Source organism: Halichoerus grypus, chromosome 10 (assembly GCF_964656455.1).
Source record: "Halichoerus grypus chromosome 10, mHalGry1.hap1.1, whole genome shotgun sequence".
Lineage (NCBI taxonomy): Eukaryota > Metazoa > Chordata > Mammalia > Carnivora > Phocidae > Halichoerus > Halichoerus grypus.
In genome coordinates, this window is record NC_135721.1 from 23,222,759 (window position 1) to 23,238,520 (window position 15,762).

General features: G+C 44.9%; 1 protein-coding gene across 1 annotated transcript in view; it reads right to left on the bottom strand.

Moving 5' to 3' along the window:
* ALK (ALK receptor tyrosine kinase) overlaps positions 1–15,762 on the bottom strand; it is a 676,339-nt gene that overhangs the window by 230,046 nt on the left and 430,531 nt on the right. The gene's annotated exons all lie outside the window — the stretch shown is intronic.

A 15,762-nucleotide genomic window follows, 5' to 3' on the forward strand; every position in this document is an offset into this window, starting at 1 on the left:
ATCCCTGAGGCCTAGGTTAGAAGTAGGTCTCTCCCTGAATTACTTACTCTCTGGGATTATCAGGGGACAAATAACCTTGTATTGTATGATTGTATGATAACTAGGTCATTCATTTGATGATTAAACTTGGCCAGTCTGCCCGTTGTCCCTGACTAATGCCATGGCACTAGCTATGGTACAAAATGGCCATGTTCCTATGATTCTATTTTCTCCCCTTGAGAATATGACTCTAAGCCATGGATCACCTAATGGTAAATTAGATGTAGTTATTTTTTTTTTTACTGACTGATCTGATCCATTGTTTAGCAATTGATTTGTGATTAATCCAGACATGCCCTGCAGTGGAGGGGGAATGGAGTGAAGTGGAGGTGAATAAGCGCTAGCTAATGAAGTTCAGAGACCTCAGTTCTAGCCCTGGCTCTCCTACTCACTAGCCATTAGCTGTTGATTGTTTCCCAGCTCTGGGTTTCCTTATTTCTATCAGGAGGAAATAGGTAGTCAGTAAGATCCTTCCCAGCCACACCATCTATGATTTCACATAATCAACAAAAATTTCCTCCTTATCAGACCTGTAGAGAAAATCTCTGATTATTTCCCAAGTGACCAGGCAATATTTAATGACTATAAGAGGCTGTTATGACAATATTGGATGCATGGTAGGGACTTCAGGATGCCCCCCGTGAGTACCCTTTGATTGGCTAAGTGATTGTTTCTCAGACTCCTCCGGTCTGCAGCAATGCTTCTTAAATTTTTAATGTACATGTGAGTGACAGCAGGATTTTGTTGAAATGCAGATCTTGATTTAGTAGGTCTACAGTGGGGTTGGAGATTCTGTATTTCTAACAAGCTCCCAGGTAGTGCTGATGTTGACCACATTTTGAGCAGCAAGTTTCTAGAGGGTTTTGAGGAGGAGACATGAGATCATGGAGGTATCAGGAGGTTTGCTACTATATCTGAAAGAATACCAAATTTCAACTAACTTATGTTCTCCCCAAGTGCTTACACCAAGGCCTTGCTCAAAGTAAGTGCCTAGTAAGTACTTGCTCACTGATTGATGGATTTTACTCTTGTTAAAAGTTAGAAGGAAACGTACCTTCCTACCTAAGGCAATGATTGCCCAATGGTTTCCCTTACCTGGAGGATCACATGCCATCCTGCTGGCAATCCCTATGAAGGCTTTCTAAATCCGATAGACCAAGTTTAATGGAATATCTGCAACAAGATATTTTAAAACTCAGAGATTCCTAACCCTAACCTCTCGATAGCTGGAGCCAGTCAATGTATTTTCATTAAGTGTAGAGAAGCAGTGAACATGGGGATGCATGCTTTTGTCTGCAGTTTTATGAAGGATGTTTTCCATATCACTTCAACACTTGAACATGTACAAGAATCCCTCATGTGTTATCCTTGGTTAGAAAGTCAATGTGTAAAGCTTTTAACTGAACATTTTCAAAAACTCCTAATCTCAATCTTATATATCTCTAAGACATAATCCAAGTAAAAAGAGGATGGAGGAACATAATGGATTGATGAAAATGGGATTAGGGATACAGTGAGGTACCCAGGATAGCTTATTCCTTTTCTGAAAGCCAAGAAAGCAGAATCAGACCCAAGGCCCACTTCCATTCCTGCTTTGTCTCCTAGGAATATCCAATTCATATTGATTGCTCTCTGATGAATGACTTGCATGGCTAAAATGGAAACATGTTCATCAATTTAAGCCCTTACTTGCCATAATGTGTTTCTTCCTGAATATAGTGTGCATTACTTGGAAGCAATGTTAGTTGCATCATAAATATTTCAGTTGTCAATGTTTAGGACTTGTTTCTTTGACCTGGCTCTAAATCAGTCAGTCAATAAGTAATAACAATAGTTTGGTCTTTAGAGTTTGAGGACCGCTGACAATCCACATGATTAAAATTCATAAGATAGGCATTTATCAAACTAACACTTCACCCACAAAGGAAAGGCATTGATCAGTCCCTAACATGTATAACATCCACTTACAATGGAGACTCGCCTTCCATTTCTAACGGATGTCACTGGACGTATAGCTGAGTGACGAGGCAATTGTATCTTTTCCCATTAGATCAGTGGGAAATCCATTTGCAAGGGAGCAGTCAATTTTGGATCACAGATCATTAGAACTGGGAAGGAAAAATAGAAATCTTCCAGCCCAAAGCTGTCATTTCACAGATAAGAACACTAAGATCTAGAGAACTATTTGCCCAAGGTTATACAACTATTTTAAGCACCCAGATCTCCTTGGTTGTTAGGCCAGTAGAGTTCAAGAAAGCACCTGCCTTGTATTAAGCAATGTCCTTGGAAGCCCCCAATTTAGTGGGCTATTGTTCTTTCTACCAATAGATTTTTGTGGCTTTGACCCAAAACAGAGTGGAAACTGGGAAACAGATTAAAGGAAACAGAGTCCCTACTACCTGATATCCATTCATTATACAAAATATGCATTGAGCCTACTATGTGCCCGGCATTCAAATGATAAAATTCTGAGGAGTCACCGAACTCTCTTACCTGGAACTTTGAAGCTCATTTTTCAACAGAAAGACTCATAGGAGTGTGGAGTCCCACCAAAAAACCATTCTGCTGAATCTACTTCGAGAGTAATACCTTTATGCACCTGTCAGAGGTGGCCCTATCAGGTGCTATAAATAAGAGGATAACTGAGAACAGCATAACATCAAAAAGTTTCTGAGCCTCCAAGTGCCGTGTCAGGTGCTTTCAAACCCATGTTCTCACCTAGTTCTGGCAGTAACACAGAGGATTGCCTTCCTCCCCCACAGTAACAACAAACAACAACAACATACGAATACAGAAGTTTGGAAAGGTTTTATGAAGCCGATCCAAGGTCACAGAGGTAAGAAAAGCTGGAGCTAAGACTTGAATACCCCAAAGGCCCTCTATTTGTTAATTCTGTTGAGGAACTGTGTCAAGAGCAGTCAGCTAGACAGACCTTCACTTTAAGCCTTATAGTGCTAAAGGCTAAATGTTTATGTCCCTCCCAGATTCATAGGTTGAAGCCTAAATTCCCAACATGGTGGTATTTGGAGGCAGGGCCCATGGGACCTGATTAGGTCATGAGGGTGGAGCCATCATAATGGGCTCTGTCACTTTATAAGGAGATGAAGAGACCAGAGCTTCCTCTCTAGCAGGTGTGATAGGAGAGAGCAAGAAAGTAGCTGTCTACATACCAGGAAGTGGGTCCTCCCCAGACACCACATCTGCTGGTGTCTTGATCTTAGATTTCTGAGTCTCTAGAACTGTGAGATGTCTGCTGCTTAAGCCACCTAGTCTGTGGTATTCTTGTTAGAGCAGCTCGAACATACTGAGACAAGTAGCAAAGGTGGGATCCATGTGGCCATTATGATTCTTTCCTCCTACTTGTTAACCACTTAATTTTCCACCTTTATCCAGGCATTTTTTTTCTGTATGGTATATAATGTGTTCTGGCCTGAATAATGCTAAGATTTGGCTCTGAGTATAACTTTGGTCCCCCCAAAACGACAGGAAGAGACCAAGAAGGCACAGCAAGTATAGCCAGAGAACTTTACTAGTAATGCTAAAAAAAAAAAAAAAATCAGAATCTATTTATTATAAAACCATCAGTAAGACTTGAACTCCTTAGAAATGTGACAGCCAGTTAAAATTCTTTTACTGAGAAATGCCAACGAGTTTGGCCACATCTTCCTGCCTGAGTGAGGCATGGTGAACTCACTTCCCAGCACCCGCTGCCTATTCCCTGGGGGACTGGTTTCATAATCTCATCATCTTTTAGCTGATGTCTTCGCATCAAATGATCACTCCAAACTCTTCTCCTACATCATTTTCATTAGCCCCTTTAAATTAATCTGATTCAACTGAAGCTATTAACTGAAATGTAGCAGGTATCAAGAGTTCATCTTCTACCGGGATCATGAGGTCTTTTAGAAGAGCCCCTTCCAACAGAGGCCAATTTTGTTGCTATCATAGTGATGTTCGCTCATCAGCTGATAACTCTCTATTAGCTCATCGAGTTCAGCTATTAATGGCCAAGCCGTATCTGTGACCGCAGTTCAATTTCCACTCTGCACTTGTGGTACCTTGATACCTTGGAATTTTTGAAACCTGCTTGATTAGCCACCTGAGGTAAATGGCTTAGTCATTTTTAGGTTTTATGAAACATCTGTGGATCCTTGGATCATGGACCAGCCACAGGAGAAAATGGCTCTGGAATCCCCCTCAAACCATTCAGGAAGCACACATAGCCCCCAAGATCCATGTGACAGAATCCAGGAGAAGTGGGAGAGGACGTTAGGACCGAATCCATAGCCAATCCCAGGATCTGATGAAACGTATCCCTTTAAGGGACTTGAGTGGCTTGGTGCTTTCTAGGCTGACCTTTCAATGCTGCCTCTGGTGGTGGCCTATTATGAAGTGCGATTAACTCAATCCGTTGGAGCTCTTCCTCTGCTCCCAGAGTCCCGGTAAATGTGCACACCCCAGCCTCTCACATTCTTTCCCTGTTAAATCCTCCTTCCTTTCTCTCTCTCCTTTCTTCCTTCTCTGTTACCTACCCTGAGTGCATCTATTTTTAAAACTCCATGTAGGCCCATGGTTCTACAGAGAACCTGTTGGTTTGAACCTGTGTAATGTGAGAGAGAAGCAAAGAGCAGCCCCTGACATTCAGAAGCTGGCCTGGCACTTGCAGCTCGGCCATGTTATTCTCCTATCAGACATGAACACAGAAAACTGAGCTCAGACAAGGTTACTCTGAGATCATGATAAAAAGAGACAAAGCAAGGCCACTTCTAAGCACAGACAAAAACACGATCACTGTGCTGCATACCAAATACTGAATACCCCCTCTCTCGACCGTGAGTTACTCCTGCTTCCACCATTACAGCTTTATCCTCATTCTGGTCTTCCCTTCCAACAGAGAAGATTTAACAAGATTGCCAATCATAGAATTGCACCCACTTTCTGACGGCATCCAATTTAGAGCAAACCCCTGCTTCCCTAGACCTCCTCTCAAACCATCCAACCAAAGCCCAAATCCTAGAAGTTCCTCTAAGACTCTTACTGAGACACCCCCTGGCTCTCCATGGTGTTTGTTCTTCGGACTACAACTAATGATCGACTCAACTTGTTTTAACTACAGGTATTTGGTGGTCTCTGGCTGAAGGGCATTGACACATGGCAAAAATCACTCAGCCTGAAATTGCAATTTACATTGTAAAAAGCTTTCACACCCATTATTGTATTCAATCTGCGTGACAATGAGGAAGGCAGGCAGGTATTATTATTATTATTATTATTATTATTATTATTATTATGTCCCTTTTCCAGATTAGGAAATTGAGGCTCGGTATGGTTAAAAGAGCTATGTAAGCTCCAACATCTATTAAGTATTGTAACCAGTTTTTTTTTTTTTTAATTGAGGTGTAGTTGACACAGAATATTATATTAGTTTCAGGTGCACAGCATAATGCCTCAACATTTACAGGGTATGAAGTGATCACCATGATGAATCTAGCTACCATCTGTCACCATACAAAGTTGTTCCCCATTATTAACTGTATTTCCTATGCCATACATTTTATCCCCATGTCTTATTTATTTTATAACTGCAAGTTTGTACATTTTCATCTCCTCCCTTCTTTCACCCATCCTCACCCCCTCCCTCCCCTCTGGCAACCACCAGGCTGTTCTCTAAATCTGTGAGACTGTTTCTCTTTTGTTTTATTTGTTTTGTTTTGTAGGTCCTACATATAAGGGAAATCATACAGTGTTTGTCTTTCCCTGTGTGACTTATTTCACTCGGCACAGCACCCCCGCGAGGTCCATCCATGTTGTCACGAATGGCGCAATCTCACACCTTTTTGTGGCGAAGTGATATGGAATCTGGATTTGAGCCAAGTGCTCTTGCTCCATATTCAGTGTTTTTTCCTCTTGGCCGGTCGTAGAAGAAAAATGTCCCTCAACTATTGCTACTTAGTGCAACTGAAGATTGCAGGTGAGAAGGGGACAAGGCTGGAATACTTTTCAGAAGCATCTATTTTAATCAAGGAGTTTTAAGGAAACTAGTTTAATATTTTTAAAAAGAATGAGGTTTAGGGGTGCCTGGGTGGCTCAGTAGGTTAAGCGTCTGCCTTCAGCTCAGGTTGTGATACTGAGTCCTAGGATGGAGCCCCACGTTGGGCTTCCTGCTCAGTGGGGAGCTTGCTTCTCCCTCTCCCTCTGCCCCTCCCCCTGCTCATGCTCTCTCTCTTTCTCAAATAAATAAATAAAATCTTAAAAAAAAGAATGAGGTTTAAATATTTTGTAGCTAAACAAAACTCAAGAAAAACTAAAAGATAAGAAGAAAGCAAAGACATTCATTATTTGCTGCAAGGGGCTTAAGGCTACTCTCTGAGATTCCCACCCCCATCCTCCTGGGGTCTGTATTTAGGGATACTTAGGTGGAGCTGAGAATTCCATCTGATGTTCATCCATCTGTTTCTGGATCACAGAGCATAGCAAACACCTTGGACTGATGTTCAGGCTCTCTTGTTGGAGTGCTGAGGGCAACACTCTCCTCAGAGGGTCAATGGAGTAGGGTAAAGTGTTCCCTGGGGCTCCTACTGATTCTGGGGAAGGGGAGCTGTGGACTTATCTGAGATGCCAGGTATTTTCTAGGGTTCCAGGGACCACCCAACTTCTTGGAGCTTGGCTATCTCCAGACCCACCCTTCCTGTGGGATGCAAGCCAGAATCTGGCCCTTCTCTGGCCCAGATATTACTGCTGAGAGGCAGGGGGGGAAGGAAAGGTCCCTGACACAACTGACCTTGACTCCCCCCCAAGTCAAACCCCAGCAATGAATGACCTTAGGGGCATACGCTGGTCATAAGAAGTACACAGACCTTCAGGGAATTTGAAATCTGACCATATACCTAAGAAAGCTCCTTTTAACAGATCTACTCACACCTACGAGCTTTGGAGAGGCGCCATCTCTTGTCACATCTGGAATTCATCGAGACCCCAGGGGCTCTAGTACTGAAACAACATGCAGCTACTTTAAATAGAACAAAAGAAAATTGTCAAGGACTACCTGAGCTGACAAATTATTTGTATTACAATGTCACTTAAAAACATACAACGTAAAAGTGGGTATAATCTCCTTATGCTTACAGCTCTTGTATGACTATTAAAACCAAACAAAATAATCTAATAATTATTTACAAAGCAAATACAAACAAAGGTACAAAACCATGCAATTCAAATGTGCAGATCAATTCAATGTGACGGCAGGTGCTTTTGCCGAAACAACAGCATTGCTCACACAACAACTAGGGAACACACTGCTCCTGCTGAGCCCCTGTTACATATGAGTTGTGTCTCCTAAGAAGATACGTTGAAGTCCTAACCCCTGTACCTGTGAATGTGACCTTATATAGGGTCTCCGCAGATTCAGCCAAGATGAGGTCATGAGGGTGGGCCCTAATCCAATATGACTGGTGTCCTTATAAGACAAAGAAGGAAAGCCACAGAGAGAAGTTCATGGGACTGGAGATCGGGTAGTGGCAGCCGCAAGCCAAGGAAAGCCAATGATCAAGAGCCGCCACCAAAAGCTAGGAAGAGGCAAGGAAGGATTCTACCCAGAGTCTCAGAGGGAGCACGGCCAGCTGACACCTTGATTTTGGCCACCAATACTGTGGGAGAAGAAGCCATCCAGTTTGTGATACTTCCTTACAGCAACGTTAGAGAACAAATACAGGGCTTTCCAGCTTGACATGCCCATACTACATGGGCCGTGTGATGAATCAATTCTCCCAAGAGGCTGTGCTATGCCAACTACAGCAAATCCTTCTCTTCTCCGAGTCTCCCTTGGTAGATTGGCCATCAAGGGCATGAACACTTACCAAGGCTGCCTTGTTTCTTCTTTCGGGTGTCATGACAATGAAAGCACCACTCTTTGGTGCCAAAGTGATTGAAAACATAAGCCCAAAGGTAGAGGCAGAAATGTCTTTCTTTTAGATTCTCATCAAAATGAAAACAGATCATTTAAATTATCAGAGGGAACTCACAGACCCTTGTGTGTCGATGGGCTGTGATTGAGGGGGAGAAACACCTAGATTTTGTTATTTCTCTTTCCCTCTTGCCTCCCCTGGTTCTCTGATTCTTGTTTGCCTCTGGGCCCTGGCCGGTAACTCTTGGATAAAGAGCCTCTGGCTTTAAAAGATACTTTAGATTTCCACTCCTCACCACACGTGACCTTAGCTCGGCTTTGCAGTCAGAGTCTGGGCAAGCAGCCTCCAGCATCACCCACCTGACCCCTGTAAGAGGTAAGGCTTGGAAAGCCTGGCTCCAGGGCCAGCGATGTCAACCTCACTGCCAACTAGTGGGCCCCAGACCTGCAGAGTTCTCTGTGAAAAACACTGCCCTCCTTGTGCCCATCACTAAGAAATCTGGACATACAGTGTGATATTAAAACCATTCAGCAACCAGTCTCCTCTGGGAGTGCCATCTCCCTCTGCAGGGCAACGCCTGTGTGGCTGGGGGACAGGCAGGAACGAGGCAGGCACACACAAGCCATGGGGCCTGACTGGCAGGTTGGTGAGGGGCTGGGTGCCAGGGCAGCTCCTTGTTGAGGTGCATTTGGGCTTCCTGAGTCTGGGGCAGCTGGGGACGTAAGTGGGCATTTGCACAGCCCAGAGAAGTAGATATTTTCCAGTTGACTGGGAAAACATCAATGTTTTAAGAATCAACACAGTTGGAGTGGTATAGGCTCCCTGAATATCTGTCCCAGCTTAGCAACTATAGAAGAGCCAATCATGTGCATTCCAAAGTGCTTTGGAAGGGATCAGACATTTCTCAAGACCTTGATTTGGGTGTTACGTGAATGTACTGAGATTATGCAGTAACAATGACTTCTCGAACACGGGCAGAAACAGGAACATCCACCATTCTGCGACAGCCCAGCAAGACCCCTCGGATGTGTCCATCTGGCCGATTGTGAGAGGAGTAAAAAGTTACGGTCATAGGAAAGCAAACAACTTTCTGTTATCTGTCTTGTAGAGGCACAACTCATTTCTAAACAAGCTAAATTAGCACCAATTGAGAAGCAGATGTCCAGCTCCTTGTGTGGAACTCGCTAGTTCCATCATTCACATCTTCGCAGGAAGCAGGCTCATAGGTACACCAAAGTATACCTACGATCATTAATGACAAACCCAAATCATGCCTTCCCTCCACTCTCCTCTGGCAGGTGTCTTTACCCCTCCGTTGTAATCCTCATGATAATGCCACTTGACCAGTAAAAGAGCATCTGTCGGGAGAATGCACTGAATCAAAAAAACCTTATAGTACTAGTAACTTTGGGGTGTTAATTACACAAATTGCCCATCAACTCCATTGTTACTCTCTTTCCTCTCATAAATTAAAAAGAAAATGTTGAGACTTCGAAGCATGAAATGCAGTTGAGCCAGAAGTTTTCCCTATAAATATGGATGGGAATCCTGGCTCTTTCATAAGAGCCATAGCCAAGAGCCCTGGACAGTTGGCTCCAAGGCAGCGTGGTGTCTGGGAAGTTCACGGTCTGGGAGTCAGGACACTCGGTTGTATACCAGCTTTGCTACAATGACCTGGTTGAACTTGAGTATTCTCCCTTCCCCATTTTGAGCTTCAGCTTCTTCATTGGTAAAAATGGGGATATATTACTTGTTTTCCAGGCCTCGTTGCTATAAGGATGCATAAAATAATGAAAGCACACCTAGATTCCCCAGTGTGTGGAAATGTGTTTGTGTGTGTGTTTATGTAAGTGTGTGTGTATACATGCACACCCACACACACACCTAAAAACTTTATGTACTGCAGTGAAATGACACTGGACTGGATAGCAGAACACCTGGGTTTTGGTCCTGACCTATTTGCTATGTGAACTTGGACAAGTCCCTTAAGTTTCTGGGCTTCAAGTTCCTCATCTGTAAAAAGGCAGTGTTGGACAAATGATTTCCAATGTCCTGCCACTGGCTAAGGTTAGGGACACATGGTGGCTGCAATGTGACAAGGGTGCAGGGGGCTGGGGAGCGCTTCCTGAGTGTCCTGCCCAAAGGATGAGCATGTGGTGCAGAATAACGGCGCAGGCCTGGAATGACACCCAGGCAGGTAGGGGTGTTCTTTCCCTTCCCTATGACACCTCTAGCTTCCTTTTCTCCTTTTGCTCTTCCCTTCTTGCTCCCGTGTCCTCATCCCTTGGATTTGAGGCCCGCCAGGAGGTTGACCAAGGCTTTCCAAAGTGATTGGGAAGGAGCATGGCTAAGTCTGCAAGCTAAACCGACTGCTGGCTCACTCAGCCTTTCACAGGTTGTGAGTGTGAACTGAGAGTGGGTGTGAACCGAAAATCAGGGCCCTTTCAGTAGTGACAAAATTAATGGATGGTAATTCAGGAAGGAAGTGGAGGAGGACAGTTAGCTTTGGAAACACAGGAAGTCCTTATGCCCTGGGCACTCTGAGAGGCTTGAGCTCACTGATAATCAAGCTAATAATAACTCCTAGTTCAGCTTGAATATTTCTTCTGAAGCATCTGCACCTTCTCAGCTATAATTTCATTCCCCTTCCCATTGCCCCTCCACGGCTGCTCTTATTAGCCTCAATTTGCAGAAACTGAGGCACAGAAAGGAGAAAGTCACATCATGAATTGGCATTGGTTTTCCTATTTTCTCAATGGTTGTGTCAGATAAACTACAATAAAGAACCATGTGACTGCTATTGAAATATTTATCTGTGCTGCTCAAACGATTCCTGAATGAAAGGGCAGGGAGGAAATGGTGTGCCATGGGATAGGGAGATAGGAGCTCCCCGTTTCCCAAGCACCTTCTCCCTTCTTTATCCTGTTGCTTGTTCTTGGCAGTCCAGTGGTTGTGGGCAGGAACACGAGAGCAATGGGGAATGTGGAATGACACTGACCGGAGCAAGATACAGGGAGAGCAAGTAGATGAGTCTGGGCAAGTCAACCACATTCCGAAACAAATGACCTTCGCAGAAAGGTGGGGTTCTCACATCATCTTGAGATGTTGGGCCCAAGACCCCCAATTTGGATGCTCTTTTGTAAATGAACAGATGAAAATTGAACAGAATGGGTGCCCAGGGGACAATAGAGGGTTAGGCAGGAGCATCCAAGCCTGCATTATGACTTTCAAGGGCTCAGGTACTTTTGCCTTCATGGGACCCTTCCTCCAGAAAAAAAAAAAATACAAATAAAAATTTATTTTACAGTTGCATTGGTATACAGATAAATATATTAATATTATATATTAAACCACTCTATTCGACCTAAAAGCTCATTTGTTCCCCTTCTGATTTTAAAAGAAATTAAAATGTTTTCATGGGGCCCTAAAAGTACCCAAGGCACGTGCTTGCTGTGAGTTGGAGACAGGTCGGCCCCAGGAGCATCTGCTGCTTCTAAGGGCAGCCGACTGCACTAGCTGACCGACCCCTCAGGTCTGCCCAAGCGTGCCCAGGCTCAGCTTACCCAAACTTACAGGATCCGCCTCAAAGCATCGGCGTGAGCTTCTAGGAGCTGCAGATGCACCACTACCTTTACAGAAGCTGAAGCTCAAAGAGACCAAAGTCAAGTTATCAAAGGTGGAGGAGTCATGATTCGACCTTAGCTCAGCCTGGTTCTAAACCCCATGATTTGACTCCTACTTCCTGCTGCTGAACACCACTCCCCCAGACCAGAGGCCTTCCAGGACTTGCAGCAGTTATATATATAACATATATATTATATGGAAATTAGTAATTAGGCAAATATGGAAATTAGTAATTAGGCAAGGGTAGAGAGGTGATGATGGATCATAGGGAGAAAAGTCTAAAAATAAGTTCTACAAGATGCAGTGAACAAGGTCCCACAGAGAAGCTCACAGGAAAAAAAGAAATTATCCCCAGAGGATTAATGTTCTAGTAAACTGTAAGTTGCTTATATTTTCACCTCATTACCGTAACTTTCAAGTATCTGTCTCAAACAATAAAAAGGCAATTACTTAGGGCCAGAAGCATCACAGGTTGTGCGACGCTGTCCCTGAGCCATAAGGGGGTCCCCCCACACAGTGTCCCAAAGGCAGTGTGGTGGCTGAGGAGGAGCCTCTGGATGGGCAGTAAGTGGGGACACTTCGCCTCTTCTGGAGGGAACGAGATCAGTTCTCCGAGCATCAAGCCTGTGGAAGACCAAGAGGCCTGGACTGGGAGAGTCTGAGGTTTCTGTGTAGGTGTGACCATTTACTGGTGTGTCACGAGCAAGTCACTGCCTCTCTCTCATGCTCTTACGAATGAAGTCCACACCAATCCCTCCGCTACTGTGCACAAAGGCTCCCGTGAGGCTTAAATGGGGTTCGGGAACGACCAGGTGCTGTCCAGTTGCTTGAGACTTTACCCTGCCCACCCCCCCAAGAGTTTCCTGTTCTCAGACTTTATTGCAGCCATTTGCTCTGGGATACACTGAACCAGGGGCGTTCATGGCTTTCTCAAAGCTGCCTCTTTGCTCTCCCAGCCGCTGGCCCCCAAGCCACCACCATCGCCTGGCTGGGCTGCCGCACAATGGCAGTAGATTACACTAATTTGTTTTATTTTATTTGACATACTTAGAATTAAGGCTTTTTGAAAGCACCATGCAAATGTATGTAAATGACTACATTTCATGCAAAATAACATGCAAATAGTGTCCCTGTGTTGGCTTAGAAAAATCTCGTGGCCAAAGGCTGTTCATATCGTCACAAGAATCAGGAAGAATATTTTAAACTTCAGTTCCCCTTCCAGATGTTTAAAAAAATATATAGACGTTAGGGAACCTAGAGTTTAGTGGGTGGCTTCTCGGCTGTCTGGTGGTTATGCTTTTTTAGTCTTCATCAGGAGATCTGAGAGCAGTTAAGCTAAGTCTTTTGTCGATTAATTATTCAACAATGATGGTACGAGGCATGAACTCACTAGAAGAGGAGTTAGATGCCAGCTCCCCTTTAAGGACCTCCCTGGCAGTGTGGAGGCCAGAGGTGCCTGTTAAAACTCAGCCAGGGCCTCAGTTTCCTGGTGCACATTCGTGGGGGGTGCCCAATGCCATCCTGAACAAAGTCCAAATACCTGGTCAAGGCTCTCAACACTCTTTACAACCTAGCCCCAATCGACTTTTCCACCAGAATCTTTCCCCCTTCCTCTTTTCGGGAGACCTCTACTTTTCCCAGGTGTTCAGCATGTAATAAACATGGATACCCCTCCCCCTGCTCTCTACCTCTGATGTTGTTTATTTCCCCAATACCGAAGAGCATTATATCATTGCTCCTAGCCCAGGTTTCCTTTTGGTAGACAAACAGGAGTGTTTTGTTAACGTGGGCTTCTAAAGCCAGAGAAAGTTAAAGCAGGTGAATCTTTAGTGATCAATCACATAATCCAGCACCCTCGTTCTACAAATGGGTAAACCGAGGCCAAGAGATGGGAAGGAACTTGATCGAGGTGATAGAGCTAGAACCAGAACCCAAGTGTCCTGACCTAACTCCAGGACTCTTGGTAACAAATAGATGGTCATGGCTCCCAGCCAGAAGTACTGGGGGTGCTAGGGGTCATCTAAACGAATCAGACTATGTTTATTGAATACCTACCCTGTGTGGAAAGTAGTGAGGGGACACTAAGATTCTTGGACAAGACCCCCCCTCCCAGGGGTGCTACACAGATGTGCACCCAGCCTTTGTATGAATGATAATAACAGTAATGAGGGCAGCTCACATGCACTGTCTCCGAACTCTGGGTTGGGCACTGTGTAACCCTCTGCCACCTCTCCAGAGTCTGGACAAGAGGTTCTCAAGCCTGGCTACACACTACCATCACTCGGGGGACAAGCGAAGCCTATCAGTGCTCAGGCTCTGCCCCCACCAATTAAATGGGATCTTGGGGGTGAGGCCCAGGCATGGATACTTTCAATACACCTGGAGGAGGCAGACCGCAGGGAGGTGAGGTGAGGTGGCTCCCTCACTCTGTCCAGAGACCCTCTCTGTGTTCTCTGACTGCCCCCAAGATGCCCCCGATTTGGTTCATTCCCCACGGCCATAGCACAGCTGCAACGGTGACCTGGCTACCTCCTGCCTCTCCCCCTGGGCTGAAGGAACGAGCGGGGCACGGACATCACTCCAGGGGCGAGCCCTCTTACTTATCCTGAGGTTATCTGCTGTTGTTCATCAGCACGGCTCGTGCTGAGTTCTTGCAGAGACCCCTCTGGTAGGTACGCCAGCACCTGGGCGGGGAGCATTCAGATGAAGCCACCACAGCATCTGTGTTGGACGGGGACACAGTATGGGTCCACTGACATGGGGTGCTTTTGTCAGACTGGGAAATTATTGTGAGCAGCACGGCAAGCCGTGGCTTCAGGAGGGGGCAAAAGTCCTCTATGTTCATGATAATGTGGTCCGAGATGACTGACCCGAATGAACAAAATATAATAGAACTGGTCCTGGTTTGATGAGCACGCATAAAGGAAAAGCAAATGGAGTCAGACCCCGTCCTTCCCTCCGCAGTCTGCTTCTTTTAGTCAATGACACAATTCAATGGCACCTCTGGTAAAAAGACGGTGGCTGGGGGACAAGTGCAGGGATGTCACCTTGAGCACAGGTGGACACTCTGTATCTCAGTTTCAATGGCACAGGTCCTCCAGGTAAGCTCCTGGCTCTGCTCCCTAACTGGAAACCCACCCGCGCATCGTGTCTCTTTGGGGTGGGCGGTCTTACCACTCTCAACTCTTCCTAGTCTCCTTGCTCCTTGAATTTGTGTGAATTTCTCAGCGCAAGTGTTCTGCCTTCTGGAGGCTGGGGAGAAACTGATGTTGCTTTTGATGCCCTTTCACAATTGCTGAAGTAAAAGGGTGAACAAAAAGTGATGAAGAATCGAAACGATTTTTTTTTTGAATGACAGAGAGTAACATTTTTTTGGTTTCTTGCATTATTGTTTTCTTTATAAATTTAAGGCCAGATGCAGCAATTTATGGTTTATTATTCTTTCCTGTGGCGCTTGCTAAAAATTTCAAAGTTATACCATACTGACTTTCTTTTCCTTTGTATTTCTTTGCTAGCGGACACAGTTTGAATCAAATCTCTAACAAAGAGATAAGGCTCAGAGCCTGCTTGTTTGCTGAAACTGCTGGAAACCTTTTTTGATTTTCTAGGAAGCCAGAGAAGATGCAGGGGCTTCTGTAGTCCACAGGCTTAATATATGAAGTAATTTAGGAGGGAGGCTGGCTTGGTTTTGCTGGTAATGTGAGTTCATTTGCAATTCTCTTCTCTTCTTAGCAGGCTTGGAAATGAGTGTTGAAATTCAGAAGAGGGTGTGTGTGCCTCATGGGCGTGTTAAGCCAGAGGGTGTATGCTCCTTGTCTATACTCTGGGGAAGGGACGGCTGGGCATGTGTCATTTTTTACAGCTGTATTTGCACAGGTGGGAAATAACAGTGTCATCTTGGAACAGCAGACAATGATATACGTGTTTGGGGGCAGCTAGAGAGCACGGTGAATCATGCAACATGCAATGCAGCCCCACTATAAGTCAATCCACGCTGCCCACCAAAAGCTCCTTAGGTAAGTGGGGAGGCTGCCTTCAGATTACTTTGGAAGATGAAAAATATCCCCATATATATTCAGGCCAATAAAGCAGCTATGCAGGTGAATAAAAACAAATCCTGAAATCAGAGTCTCAAGGTTGGAAGAAACCATAAAGGTGTCTAGACCAGCCACCCGTCCAAGCACCTGTGCTTGAA